General features: G+C 46.2%; 2 long non-coding RNA genes across 2 annotated transcripts; both read left to right on the top strand.

The window, feature by feature from the left end:
• Nucleotides 1-3304: 3304 nt before the first annotated feature.
• On the top strand, nucleotides 3305-7870 carry LOC309354969. Its single transcript, XR_014162393.1, has 2 exons — nucleotides 3305-3984; nucleotides 7566-7870. It is a non-coding gene; the product is annotated as an uncharacterized lncRNA (long non-coding RNA).
• Nucleotides 7871-9452: 1582 nt separating this feature from the next.
• Nucleotides 9453-12855, top strand: LOC309354968. Its single transcript, XR_014162392.1, has 2 exons — nucleotides 9453-9757; nucleotides 12435-12855. It is a non-coding gene; the product is annotated as an uncharacterized lncRNA (long non-coding RNA).
• Nucleotides 12856-15240: the final 2385 nt, after the last annotated feature.

The following is a 15240-nucleotide window of genomic DNA, read 5'->3' as shown; positions in this document are numbered from 1 at the left end:
GTTTGATTTTATATGTTGTAGTCTTGTTGTGAACCACTCTGAGACCTCCAGGTATAGGGTGCTTTATAAGTTGAATTATTATTATTATTAATAATAATAATAGGGATGTGGGTGGCGCTGTGGTCTAAACCACAGAGCCTAGGCTTGCCGATCAGAAGGTTGGCAGTTTGAATCCCCACGACGGGGTGAGCTCCCGTTGCTGGGTCCCTGTTCCTGTTAACCTAGCAGTTCAAAAGCACAAAGTGCAAGTAGATAAATAGGTACCACTCCAGCGGGAAGGTAAACGGTGTTTCCGTGCGCTGCTCTGGTTTGCCAGAAGCGGCTTAGTCATGCTGCCCACATGACCATGAAGCTGTACGCCGGCTCCCTCAGCCAATAAAGCAAGATGAGCGCTGCAACCCCAGAATCGTCTGCAACTGGACATAACGATCAGGGGTCCCTTTACATAACAACAACAACAACAACAACAACAACAACAATAATTTAATAAAGAAGTCTAGAGTTTGAACCTCCATGTGTACAGGCACCAGTAAGTCGCATCACATCAGAAGAGACTCACATGGGTTCAGGTAAGAAACATTGAATGCTTGACAATGGGCGGGTTATGATCAGTTGCAGATTGACTTGGGCACTGCTCAGTGAACAGGGAGAGGGATGGATCTGCAGTCAAAAGACACAGGAAAAGCAGCATTCAATGCATATTTGAGTTTAAAATGTGAACATAGCCTGAGAAACTTAAGCACCACCTGAAAGTACAGAGGAGTAAAGCTGAACTCTGCTGCCATCTGGTGGACTTCAATAAGCAACGTCTGAGACCGCTTATTTCTGTTAAATGTGATTTTTAATTTTTATTTTTTTTGCGGGAGGTGGAATACTTACGGCTTCTCAACACATGAGAATGTACAGTCCATATTTCGAGCAACGGGTTTCAAACTGTAGGAAACTAGCTTTAAAAATGTCCAGTTATCCTCAAGGGGAGGGGGAGTTGCTAAATCTGGTTTTGTTGTGACTTAGGATGCCAGAAATGAAGGAGGCCAAGGCCTGTGGCATGGAGGCACATGATGCAACCCATTTGCTGAAGCTAAGCAGGTCTAGGCCTGGTCAGTGTTTGAATGGGAGACCTCCTGCCCCCATGCACATCACTCAAGAGTTGCATGATGAAGGAAAGATGAGGTGTGAATGAAAAATAAGTAAAAGGAACAAGTCTCTGTGCACTGTTACCCTAAGTAGTAGATTCACTCCGCTTTCACTGCTAACCCCTTTCTGCTCCTCTCCTTGCATAATCCCTGGCCATTGGCCATGCTAACTGGCGACGATGGGAGTTGCAGTCCAACTATATCTAGAGGACCTTATGTTGGTCTGGAGGGATGGAAGAATAGAGAGCACAACCGAAACTACGCCACAGTCTTGTGGTGAGGATAGAACCTGGGTGGCGAAGGGGGTAATGTGCTGAGCAGCATGGCGGAAGGACTGTGTATAAATACAATAAATTTAAAAAGGAGGAATCTTCCCTATTCGGTCTGCCATACTGCCTTGGAAGAGAAAGTCTCATTCAAAGGTACAAGCTGGGATCCCAAGGCCCAGGTTGTGTCTAGAGGGAAGAAGCGAATTTGGGCATTGATCACATGCAGCATATTTCAGGGGTGCTATTCCTAGTGATATCTAATGTCACTCCCTTCTTGTCATCCGAAGCTGTGCAGTCGTGCTGGGAGGGTTGCTTGGGTGGGGACTGATCCGGGCCAGAGCTTCATGACTCCTGCTCTAGAGACATCCTCCTCCTCCCTCTTCAGGCAGGCGACAAAATTGCCATACAGGTTGCTGCTGCTGCTTCTTTCACCTTTTATTCTTCCCATTCCAGATCCTCTGCTGCCATCCAGCGGCCATCTTGTGGACACACAACTTTCGTTTCTTCCACGTTTCCTCTGGAGTGACAATAACATTTAGCCTTGTTTGGTTGTGCGTTTATATTCCTCCACAGACTTCAAGGGGTGTACCTGGTTCTCCCCCTCATTTTGTCATCACAATACAGTGGTACCTCGGGTTAAGAACTTAATTTGTTCTGGAAGTCCGTTCTTAACCTGTAACTGTTCTTAACCTGAAGCACCACTTTAGCTAATGGGGCCTCCCGCTGTTGCCGTGCCGCCAGTGCGTGATTTCTGTTCTGATCCTGAAGCAAAGTTCTTAACCCAAGGTACTATTTCTGAGTTAGCACCGGAATCAGTAACCTGAAGCGTCTTGAACCTGAAGCGTCTGTAACCCGAGGTACCACAGTAACCCTGTAGGTTAGGCAGTGAGAGAGTGACTGGCTCAAGGTGAGCTTCATGGCTGAGTGAGGATTTGAACTCAGAACTCCGAGGCCCGAGCACTCTTAGCCACTAAAGTAGCCACTGCAGCCGTTTCTTTGAGGCAATGAAGGATAGAGGAGGGCTTCTTTACAGTTACTTCTCCATAAATGTTCTTTTGCATATCTAGGGCCAGGGAATTTCTTTAAATTAGACATCCTACCCCTGCTCCCCTCATTGTCTCTTTTTTCTCTTGGACCCTTTTAGGTTCAAGGACAAAATGGCAAAACATTTAAGTTTATTTTCCTGCAACAATTATGACCTTGATGCTTAAAGGACCAAAACAAAAAAACCACATAAGCAAGAAAATGAACTTGAAGATGACCTAAAAATCATTCAAAGCCCCACCTCAAAATTAACTTAATTCATATTACTTTCACCCAGCCATTATGGTCACTATTGTCTGGCATAGCTTGGAGATTTTTGAGTTAATGCATTTAAATTTGTTAAACCAAACCAATTCATTCCAACCACTAGATCTATCAGTCAGCAGAATATTGACTGAAGAGCAAACAATCAGTTATGTTGCGGATCCTGGTGCTTGGAAATCCTGTTTTTTTTGGGTAAGGGATAGATATTAGGGCTGTGCACCAAAATTGGCTGAATCCTAACCCCTGATCAGAATCAAGCTGATCCAGAGGGATCTGCACTTCAGCTGATTTCGGTGGTGATAAAAAAAAGGTAAAGGAAAAGGACCACTGGACAGTTAAGACCAGTCAAAGGCGACTATGGGGTTGTGGCACTCATCTCGCTTTCAGGCTGAGGGAGCTGGTGTTTGTCCACTGACAGCTTTCCGGTTCATGTGGCCAGCAGTACTAAACCGCTTCTGGCGCAATGGGACACCGTGATGGAAACCAGAGCACACGAAAACGCTGTTTACCTTCTTGCCGCAGTGGTACCTTTTTATCTACTTGCATTGGCATGCTTTCGAACTGCTAGGTTGGCAGGAGCTGGAACAGAGCAACAGGAGCTCACCCTGTCACAGGGATTTGAACCACCAACATTCTGATCAGCAAGCCCAAGAGGCTCAGCGGTTTAGACCACAGCGCCACCTGCGTCCCACTTGGGTGGAGATAGCCCCAGACTGCCCTAGGTTGGGTCGAGTCACCTGGAGGAATCTGGGCCCTGCCACAAGGTGAGGCAGCAGTCAGGAAGGAGAGGCAGGCTGCCCCAGCAGGATTAAACCCTCCTGCTCACAGTGTGGTTGAGAGGACGGGAATAGAACTCAGTGTCTCCTTGCTTCCCTTCCCAAATGTATCTTTAGTTCAAATTAAACATGAGCCCCATCCTTGAATTGTTATGGGGGCAGATCCAGATCAGGCATGATTTCCCTTGGGTTGTGACCCTGTTCACAACCCTTACAGATATTGCAGACATAGTGTGCATGGTTCCTCTGTGATTTCACCTTGGCATTGTGAGGTCAGGCGGGGTCTTGAAGCCACCAGAGCTGCACGGGAAGGGCTCCTTTCATTCCACATAGCAAAAGCCACGGCAGAGCCTCCATCCCAACCAGCACCCTGGGGGGCTGATGGGGAGTGTTCCTTCCCAAGTTGGGCTCAGCCAGGCAACATCCAGCAGCCCAAGAAGACCAGAGAAACAGCTGGACCTGTTTGACTGCTGTTGGCCAAGGATTTGTTGTGCTGTGAGTATGGGGGAAGTGAAGGAGGAAGACAGGGAAGGCAACATGAGATTTGATGTTTTAACTAACATGCCATTGGAGGGACGCGGGCGGCGCTGTGGTCTAAACCACTGTGCCTCTAGGGCTTGCTGATCAGAAGGTTGGTTTGAATCCCCGCTCCTGTTGCTCTGTCCCAGTTCCTGCCAACCTAGCAGTTCGAAAGCACACCAGTGCAAGTAGATAAATAGGTACCACTGTGATGGGAAGGTAGACGACGTTTCCGTGCACTCTGGTTTCCGTCACGATGTTCTGTTGCACCAGAAGCGGTTTAGTCATGCTGGCCACTTGACCTGGAAAGCTGTCTGTGGACAAACGCCGGCTCCTTCGGCCTGAAAGCGAGATGAGCGCTGCAACTCCATGGTCGCCTTTGACTGGACTTAACCATCCAGAGGTCCTTTACCTTTTTACCTTTACCACTGGATGGACATCTTCAGAAGATTCACTGCCACAAGCCACAGGGCATGGGTGGTTTTCCCTCACAGGAACCCAAGAAGCTGCCTTATGCTGACCACTGATCTATCTAGCTTAGCTTTTCTCAACCTGTGGGTCCCCAGATGTTGTTGAACTACAACTCCCATCACCCCTAGCTAGCAAGGCCAGGGATCAGGGATGATGGGAGTTGTAGTCCAACAACATATGGGGACCCACAGGTTGAGAACCCCTGATCTAGCTCATTGCTCTTCAATCTTGAGTCCCCAGGTATTGCTGGACTGCAACTCTGATCCCCAGAAAGCTTAGCCAACGATCGGGGATGATAGGAGTTGTAGTCCAACGACATATAGAGATCTAAGTTTGAAGATGGTTGATCTAGCACACTTCTGGCTATGTTGACTGGCAGGGTCATTTCTGAGTTTTGGACAAAGATCTCTCCCAGCCCTGCTTGGAGATGTTGGGGATTGAACCTGGGACCTTTGACATGCAAGGCAGATGCTCTACCATTGAGCTACGGCCCCAACAGTAGCTTTCTATGTGAATATTACAATGCTCAGTCAATGTAAGATTAAACTTTGCTTGTTGGTGCAGCCAATCTCATTCAAGGAATTATTTCTACTCCCCAACCAATATCGATTCAGAGTTAATGCCTGTCATGGCGCCATCAGGCAAGGGATGTCCAGAGTCAGGAATTACCCAATTTTCCCATGTATAAGACGATGCTTTTTGCTAAAAAATATGAGGCAAAAACTGAGTGTCGTTTTATACACGGATAGTGAAGGCAGAGGGGGACATGCGATTAATGGCAGCAGCAAGCAGGAGAATGGCAGCGGCGATTGGGCGGATGATTGGCGGCTGTGGCGAGGCAGGCAGACGATTGGCAGCTGCAGCAAGTGGGCGGGTGGGTGGCGGCGAGCGGGCAGACAGTTGGCGGCTGCGGCGGAGTGCGTGATCGGCAGAGGCTGTGGCAAGGGGTCAGCAGTGGCGGGCAGGCGGGTGAGCGATTGGCGGAAGTGACCTCCCCCACTCCCCCCAAAAGCGAAAGAATTTCTTAATTTTGGGTTTAAAAAATAGGGGTCATCTTATCATGGAGGCGTCTTATGCACAGAAAAATACACTAACTCTTTATTATCAAAAGTACTTATTTTTGATAGGGGTGCTAACTCCAGGGGGGGGGCTTGGGGGCACCCATACAAAAAATTCTGTGGATGCCCAGCCTCTTGCCACCAACACCCCGCCGCATGCTGGCTGTCGCTGCTGGATTGGATTAGCAAGATAAGCACATGCATCATGGGAAGAGGGGCACCACAGAAATTTTCCATTGCTGGATTTTTAACATCAATAGTCACAAATTGCTCAGTGGAAAAGGGCAACTGCATTGCAGGGAGTTAGACGAGATGACCCTGGGGGCATAGCTGTCAACGTTTCCCTTTTTTAAAGGGGAATTCCCTTATTCCGTATAGGATTCCTCGCAAGAAAAGGGAAAAGTTGACAGCTGTGCCTGGGGGGAATCTCCCAGTGCTACGGGCCTATTGTTCTGTGATGATTCTGTGCTGCCCCCTGCTGGTGGGAGGGCACCTTTGTGTCTGCTGTTGAGGATCTTCTGGATCACACTGGACTGTGCCCTTTCTGAGGACTGGGAAGGGGACAGATTTCCCATGCCCCCCATATCACACTGGCAGCTGCCACGTCCACGGGAGGGGGTAGACCGGCCTCCACCCCAGCCTGTCTTGCTATTTCAGGCCAAAGGACCCCGTTCCATTGCACTTTATTTATTTTGATGATGACGTTGTTGTTGTTTGTTGTTTATTGCTATTTGCTTCCAAAGCAGCTCCAACTCCATGTTGTGTGCTGTGCTGGCTGGAGGGCGGGGTGGAGCAAATTGCTCAGTGGAGCTATTTGTTTTCTCATTTGAAATATACAGTGGAACCTTGGTTTTCGATCGTCTCAGAAGTCGAACGTTTCGGCTTTCGAACGCTGGAAACCTGGAAATAACTGCTTTGGTTTTTGAACATTTCGGAAGTCGAACAGTCTTCCAGGATGGATTACGTTTGAAAACCAAGGTTCCACTGCATTAAAACAGAAGAACTATGCAACGAGGCAGGCTGAATTCTTTATCTTTACTAAGTATAGAAGCAGATGTGTTATGTAAGTTTTGTTCTGAAGATATGATACAATACAATAATTTTGATTGTCTTTGTCCCATACAGAACAACAAAATTGAAAATCTACATCAGACATTCAGAAACCAACAAGCCTCCTATCCCAGCTATCCCAGCCTGGTTAGCCCCCTAAAAACTCTGATACCCCATAATTAAATACAATATACTCCCATAGAGACTACCTTACACTGCCTTTAAAACCAAAATCGCATTTGAATAGAAACTGTTTCTCAGGTGGCTAGTCCTAGTCTTTATAACCCTGTACCCTGAAGATCAAGTGACACGGGTGGTGCTGTGGGATAAACCACAGAGCCTAGGACTTGCCGATCAGAAGGTTGACAGCTCAAATCCCCGCGACGGGGTGAGCTCCCATTGCTCGGTCCCTGCTCCTGCCAACCTAGCAGTTTGAAAGCACGTCAAAGTGCAAGTAGATAAATAGGTACCGCTCCGGCGGGAAGGTAAACGGTGTTTCCGTGCGCTGCTCTGGTTCGCCAGAAGTGGCTTAGTCATGCTGGCCACATGACCCAGAAGCTGTACACCGGCTCCCTCGGCCAATAAAGCAAGATGAGCGCCACAACCCCAGAGTTGCCTATGACTAGACCTAATGGTCAGGGGTCCCTTTACCCTTTACCTTTTTTACCCTGAAGATCTGATCAAAGACTTTGCAATTAGACAACGTAGGGTGGGAAATTAAAATATGAATAAAGCAGACGTATACAAAAAACCCCACCACATTATTTTCCATTCTACCATAGTTTTCATTTCATTTCAAAAAATAAAGTTATTTTATGGTTTATTACTGTTTATGTTTTGAATTAGATATATACGGGGGCACCAAAATCATTCAAGTGCTTAAGGCCTCTGAAGGTCTTAATTTGCCCCTGGTAGCCCTGCCACAGATGGTAAGAAATGAAAGCTTAACCCTGTTGCATAACCAACTCTGTGTTACAGGGGCAAGTCAGAGGCTGGAAGGAGAATTTCCGCTATCGGAACCTGCGACTTTCCAGTGCCACGCTCCGTAGGCTGGAGACAGCTCTTTTGGAGCTGACGTCTCAGGATTTCAAGAATTCCTACGAATGGGAGAAGTTCCAGCTCTGGCTCCAGGAGGTGATGTACGCAGAGTGGTGGCTGGATCAAGCAGCCCGTGAGATCAAGCGCCGATGGAAAAACCTGACAATGTTCTGAGGGGCCATAGGGGGGGAATTTTGAAGGGGTAAATTGTGTCTTTTGCTGGACAATAAAGATCTGAGAGCTAAGTCTTCATTCCAGGCCATTTTGATTACATTGTTGGTCGGTAAGAAGGGAGGTCCCCCGCCATACATTTTGTGGTGAGGTGTTTTCAAACCAAATGTGGGGATCAAGGGTCGCAAACATTTTGAGGGGCCACATCCAGTAGTCAGAAGGGCCAGGAGCAAAATGGGGCAAACTTTGCACAGTAGACTAGTTTCTACACATACCTTGCCCTCCCTATGCTCCTTCCAGACAAGCAAGAGCTATTTTCAGAGTTCAACAATGCATTCCAGCCAGGCCAAAAACACTCAAGAAGAGTGAGGGGTTTGAGTCCTGAGGGCCAACGGTGTAGTTTCTCTTGTACAGACTCTGGTAAACTCTAGGTTTACCTAAGTAGGACCAATTCAGCCAGCTAGCCCTGGGGATTATCTAATGCTTATTTCCCCTAAATTGATTTCAGAGTTTTGAATTTTATTGTTATTCATGTTTTTTATACTGTATTTTATGCTGCTTTGTTGTTAGCCACCCTGAGCCTGGTTTTTGAACCGGCAAGGGCGGGGTATAAATAAAAAGTTGTTGTTGTTGTTATGTTAGATTGTGGAAATGTGTTATAGTTGGGGCTGCCTTTGAAAACAGTTTGGAAATGTCCCCTCCGACTTCCATGACATAGGTCATGCCCTAAAAGCAAGGATAGGGAATGTCTGTCCCTGCTGACCTCTCTGTCTGGTCCCTAGAGCAATCCCATGGATGCATTTCTCTCTCTTTTTTTATAAGATATTTATTAAGGTTTTCAATATTAATACAGTAAAAATCAAAAAGAAAAAAAAGAAAAAATAACAAAAATACAAAAATAAAAATAATTAAAAACACACAAAGTTTTCGTAACTTATTTTCCATTAACTTATTTCCCAGACCTCCTCATACCTCCCTTTTTTTTAAATTCCAATTCAGATTGTTATTTCAGCAAATCCTTATCAATAAAATTTAACCTGCTTCTAAACCTTTTTTTCCATCTCTTGAAACATTACAGCTGGAAACCGCTTAATTTCTATCCGACATCATTCTAGCATTCATTAATTTTACAGTATTTCTGTAAATAGTCTTTGAATTTCTTCCAGTCTTCTTCCGCCGACTCTTCTCCCTGGTCTCGGATTCTGCCGGTCATTTCTGCCTGTCCCATATAGTCCATCACCTTCATTTGCCCCCACGGATGCATCTCTCACTGCCCCCAAGTGGAGTTTCCCCTGGCTGGATTGTGTCCTTGAACTTTGCTTGCCTGAATGAATCTCCAGTTGAGATCCCTGCATTGCAGGGAGTTGGGGCTAGGTGACGTTCCAACTCTATGGTTCTATGAGGACAAAGAGAGATGCATTGAAACCAGCCTCCTAAACCAGAGTAACATTTGCATAATCACCCCGCCCACTTTTGCCTCTGGCCCTGCCTGCCATTGGCGTGTGGCCCTTGGAGGGTCTCTCAGAAGAGAAGGCGGCCCTCAGGCAGTAAACAGTTCCCCACTCCTGCTTTTCAGACAAAATAAAAATAAGGATTGTGTTGGTCTGACAAGGGATGGATGGATGGATTCCTCTTCATGCAGACAGCCAAAATTGCACAGCTCCCGAAGAGGTTGGAGTCAAGGCCATAGGTCTCAATATCTCCTTGGCAGCCACCAGCTGAGGTCACAATGGCTCCATTCCCACCACAGCCCTCAGCCCCAGTGGTGGTGGCCACATAGGGGAAAGCCGGAGAAAGGGGAGAAGGGCATCTCCCAGCAAGAGGGGGGTGAGCCCCCTGGAATGGGGAACTGGGCCTCCGGAAGGAAGCTGGAGGCAACAGGCGATGAAGAACCTAAGTCGGAGAAACCAGACAGGGGAAGTCAGGGGTTGATGAAGTTCTTTCGGAGAGGCCAATGGGCAGTGAGTATTGGGGTATGGAAGTGGCATTGCAGGGCCATTGGATCTCAAGAGCCTTCTTTGTGTGTCTCCTCCTTGAGAGGTCTGAAGGGTGGAAACACGAGAACGGGGCCTTCTCTGCAGTGGCTCCCTGTCTGTGGGATTCTCTCCCCAGAGAAGTTCGCCTTCATTATACACCTGTAGGCAGCAGGTAAAAATGTATCTTTTTAACCAGGCCTTTGTTTGATCTAATTGACATCCTATGCCCTATTTAAATGTGGTGGGGTTTTTTTTGGGGGGGGGCGGCGCATGTTATTGAGTTGTTGTTTCTCTTTTGATTATATATTTTGTCGTTTTGTATTTTGATTTTGTTCTTTGAACCACCCTGAGACCTCAAGGTTTAGGGCGGTATATAAATTCAATAATAATAATAATAATAATAATAATAATAATAATAATAATAATAATAATAATAGCTTCTTAAGCCACATTCTCACCCTAGATCAAGCATGTCCAAAGTGCGTTTTGGGGGCCCATCAGTCGGTTTAATCCGGCCTCTTTGGCGGTTTATTTCCTGGGGTAAAATCTTAAAAAAACCTCAACAACTTCAATCCTTAAAAAAGCTCCCTCAGTCGTGGGGGGCAAGGGGGCATGCCTGACCGATGCGTCTTGACCCCCCCTTTTTCTGTGTGCCCCTGCAGAGCATTTCCTTTCAGAAGAAGGGCGAGTGCTGAGAAAAACCCCTTAATTCTGATTTCATTTTATTCTTTGCTAGATTTACAAAAAGGGGGGGGGAACCACACACACACCAGTAAATTAATTTTAGAAAGGGGTAAGAAATTTGTGATTGCGGGAGATGCACAGTCGAGCTTTGGTCGTCTTCACAGAAGGTATGAAGCAACAATACTAATGGTGAATTTAGTATTTTGCATTTTAAAAAAGACCTTTAAATGCAGATCTTTAACAGAAAATTCATAAACATGAGAAGCATGAGAACATATCATTTAATTTTTGAAGCAGGAGGATCCAAGTCAAAAAAATTCTTTTTCTTTTCTCTTGCTGCAATTTGTCTGCTTTGAGTTAAACTGAATATCACTAGCAATTTATTGTTAAAGAGAAGGTCAAAGTGCATTTATTGGGCTATCCTATGCACCCATTTACATGAAGGTGACTCCCATTCATGTTGATTATTTCAAGTTAAAAACACCACTTCCTTAACATTCATTGCTCGCCTCAGTTCTTGAAAAGTGTATGTGTGTGTAAAATGAAGTGGAATGGTTTCATTTCAAATTAGGCCAGACTCAATCTAGCATGTAAAGGGACACAGGTGGCGCTGTGGGTTAAAGCCTCAGCGCCTAGGACTTGCTGATCGAAAGGTCGGGGGTTCGAATCCCTGCTGCGGGGTGCGCTCCCGCTGCTCGGTCCCAGCGCCTGCCAACCTAGCAGTTCGAAAGCACCTCCGGGTGCAAGTAGACAAATAGGGACCGCTTACCAGCGGGAAGGTAAACGGCGTTTCCGTGTGCTGCTCTGGCTCGCCAGAGCAGCGATGTCACACTGGCCACGTGACCCGGAAGTGTCTCCGGACAGCGCTGGCCCCCGGCCTCTTAAGTGAGATGGGCGCACAACCCCAGAGTCTGTCAAGACTGGCCCGTACGGGCAGGGGTACCTTTACCTTTACCAATCTAGCATGTAGTTCATTCACCTTCCTTATAACAGCATAAGTAATTTTGTAACAAACTGAAATGATTGCATTCATACTCTGAAACAATTACAGACACCTTTCAATCAAGACTATAAAAAGAAGAGAAATCACTATGAAACAGTATACAGTACCAGAAGAAGGAGTGTCTCCACCCCCATGATTCAGCCTGGACACAGAGGTCCTCCTCCGAGGGTCTTTTGCTGGTTCCCTCACTGTGAGAAGTGAAGTTACAGGGAACCATGCAGAGGGCTTTCTCGGTAGTGGCACCCAAGCTGTGGAACACCCTCCCTTCAGATGTCAAGGAGATAAAGAACTACACAACTTTTAGAATACACCTGAAGGCAGCCCTGTATCGGGAAGTTTTTAACGTTTGATCTTTTATTGCTTTATATATTTTGCTGGAAGCTGCCCAGAGTGGCTGGCGAAACCCAGATGAGTGGGGTGGTATTATTATTATTATTATTATTATTATTATTATTATTATTATTATTATTAATTATCAACAAAATCAGACCCATCCATGAATGTGGCCTGACATTAGGCATGTCATACTTTCAAAACCTTTCTTGATATGACCATTATGTATGCATGGATAAGTGTCATTATACAGTTTACCCACTGGATGGCGCTGAACATGGCCCCCATTTGCCTATTTCCATTTAATCACCAGGATTTCAACTCCAAAGGGAAACAAGGATGTCAGATACAGTGGACCCTCCAGATACGAATTAAATTCGTTCCGGGGGTTCGTACTTAAGCTGAAAAGTCTGTAACTGGATGCACCCCTTCTGTGCACGCGTGTGGTGCGATAGAGTGCTTCTGCACATGCGTGCACGGTGAAACCTGGAAGTATACACTTCTGGGTTTGTCGCGTTCGCAACCCACAAGTCACGTATCCAGAGCGGTCCACTGTACCTTGCAATTTGCTATTGTTCTTGATTATCTCTCCCCACACCGCCTAAGAAAGGGAGGCATTTCACCTCGTACTTTTTGTTCCAGCCCAAAGAAATATCGCTTGCCCCTAGTGAGATATTCTACCAAGACCTGGACCCCATTCGAAAGGAGATGCTGTCTTCCTGGGGACGTAGAGGTGCTCGTCTCCGCCGGGCAGCTCAGAGATCTTGTCCTCCACTGTCCTCTTTAACGTTGTGGGTGGCCGGAGATGGGGGCGAGCGCGAAGAGAACTACAGATATCACCGTTTGATGGGAAACCTCGTCTCTTCCATGGTGGCAGAAGAAGACTTGCCTCCCCCCACGTGGTATGAGGTCCCAAGAGACGATGCTGTGAGTCCACCTCCCCCTCCTCCCCTCCGATACCTGGCTAACGGCATGATCATGGCAGAAGGGCATCCCTTGCCCCACCTCAACCTTGACCATGGCACCCAGAGGGGAGAATAAAATGAAACATCTGGTAGAAGCATCTCATGGTTTGCCTTTGTGTCTCCTTATTTCAATCCTGGCTATGTCTTATGGCTTGTGTGTGTGGTACAGAAGCTGTACTACCCAGGACAGGATGGCGTTGTGCAGAGTTGTTAAGGCAGCAGAGAGCATTGTTGGCTGCCCACTCTCCACCTTAGAGCAGATTTATGCCACAAGGTGCCATAGGAAGGCACTGGACATAGTAAAAGATCCATCGCATCCTGGTCACTGTCTCTTTGAGCTCCTGCCGTCGGGACGGAGATACAGGACGATGATGACAAGAACGAGCCGTCTCAAGAACAGCTTCTTCTCCAGAGCGATCTCAGCCCTGAATGGGAAACCTGGACTTTGAAAGTCATCTAATCTTCCTTGCTGTATTATATTATATTGTTTTAATTAGTGTTTTTATAGTTGTTCTGATTTTGAGTGGAGTGCCCTATCTGGGTGGATGGAGCAGCCAAGTAATTTAGTTGTCCCTGAGAGGGGGCAATGACAATAAATATTATTATTATTATTATTATGTCAGTTGTGAAAAACAGAAACACATACAGTGGTACCTTGGGTTACAAACACTGTCAGTATTTTCATCCCTCCCATTGCAAAGATCACCAGATCATGTTTGTTTTACTTTCTGTCTCTGAGAAAGGAGGGGGCTGAGACCATTCTTCCAGACTTCCGTCCCTAGCATTGTGCCTGTTTTCTTTGATCTGTCTAGAGACTAGATGGCAGGATGAGAGAGATGACTCTCTTGTACATGTTTGTTGTGTTCTTTTATTTGTTTAATCAGTAGAACTAAAATTAGGTATGCAACAAAACCTCCACAGTTTTGTTTCTGTTTCTCTGCTGCTTTTGAGGTGCTCACAATAGCAAATGTGAGTCCGCTGCACCAGGACCTGTTCCAAGGGAATGCTGTGCTGCTGTTCCTGCGTTCCTGTGATCGAAAGGTTGAAGAAGGCGCTACCGACACCCAGCCCATGCAGGCGCTGAAGATATGGGCTGTATATGGGTGTACGGTCAAACCCCTTGGGTTATAAACACTTCAGGTTACAGACTCTGCTAACCCGGAAGTAGTACCTCAGGTTAAGAACTTGACCTCAGGATGAGAACAGATATCGTGCAGCGGCAGAGTGGCTTGGGCAAACCAGTCAGATATGTGGCATCATCATCACCATCATCATATAGGAAGGCTTATTTGTTAGCTTAGTGGCCTTAGCTGCTCAGCTAAGTATCCATCATCAGCATCTTAAAATTGAGCCCCTTTTCCACCTCACCTGCTGATACGCCACTCATTCTAGGATGGAGGAAAATAGGCCAAACGTTAGAGTTGACCTTCATTCCACAGACACCCAACCCTGGGTAAACACAGTGATGTGCACACAAATATAAGCAATTGAATATACAGTGGTACCTCGGGTTAAGTACTTAATTCGTTCCAGAGGTCTGTTCTTAACCTGAAACTGTTCTTAACCTGAAGCACCACTTTAGCTAATGGGGCCTCCTGCATGATTTCTGTTCTTATCCTGAAGCAAAGTTCTTAACCCGAGGTAATATTTCTGGGTTAGCGGAGTCTGTAACCTGAAGCGTATGTAACCCAAGGTACCACTGTATTTTGAATATATTTTTAATGAAAGTCAGGGCCAAAGTGTTTTGAAGCAATACATGCCTAACTGCTGTGCATCGTGGACAAGCCTACAAGCCCTCACCATATTAGGGGTGGCTTAGGACAGTGGATGCTTATTCTACTAGCAGTTTGTTGGCAGTGATAGAAAGAAACATAAAAGTAATAGGATTGTTTCATCAGTAGACGGTGGGAGGGGGAAGTAGGACCATGCTCTGGTGGGACTTTTAAAATCTGTGGAACCTCTTCTTTTTTCCTAAAATAAAGTAAAGGGGACTGGGAAAAAACAAAACTTCTTTCTAATTAAGGAGAGGATCACCTGTCCAGGGATATTCTTTGACCCAGGGGATCCCTTGCTCTTAATTAGCTCTATGAGCTGCTAGCTCCTAGTCCTGTTTTTTTGTTTTTTGTTTAAAAGAGTTCACCACAAAGTTTAATTGGCAATTTCTTAAGGGAATGAGGATCTTAGACCAAAGTTTTGTAGCTCATTACTAATTATATTCTCAGGTGCAAAATCCAGCATAGTTCAATGGAACTTACTACTCTAGTGATTCCAGAAAGGTGGTACATTTCAACCGTAGATAGCATCACGTGGTCAAGCGGAGATTCTGAGCTGAATTTGAGCAACTTTGATTTCCTGGAGTCCAACACCATTTACCCCCATTTACAGTCTCAGTCCCGTATACCTGAAGGAGTGTTTCCATCCCCATCATTCAACCTGGACACTGAGGTCCAGCTCTGAGGGCCTTCTGGCGGTTCCCTCCCTGC

This window comes from Podarcis melisellensis (assembly GCF_964234715.1).
Source record: "Podarcis melisellensis genome assembly, chromosome: 13".
In the NCBI taxonomy this organism is placed as follows: domain Eukaryota; kingdom Metazoa; phylum Chordata; class Lepidosauria; order Squamata; family Lacertidae; genus Podarcis; species Podarcis melisellensis.
Note: the sequence above shows the minus strand (reverse complement) of the source record. Positions and strands in the feature narration are given on the sequence as shown.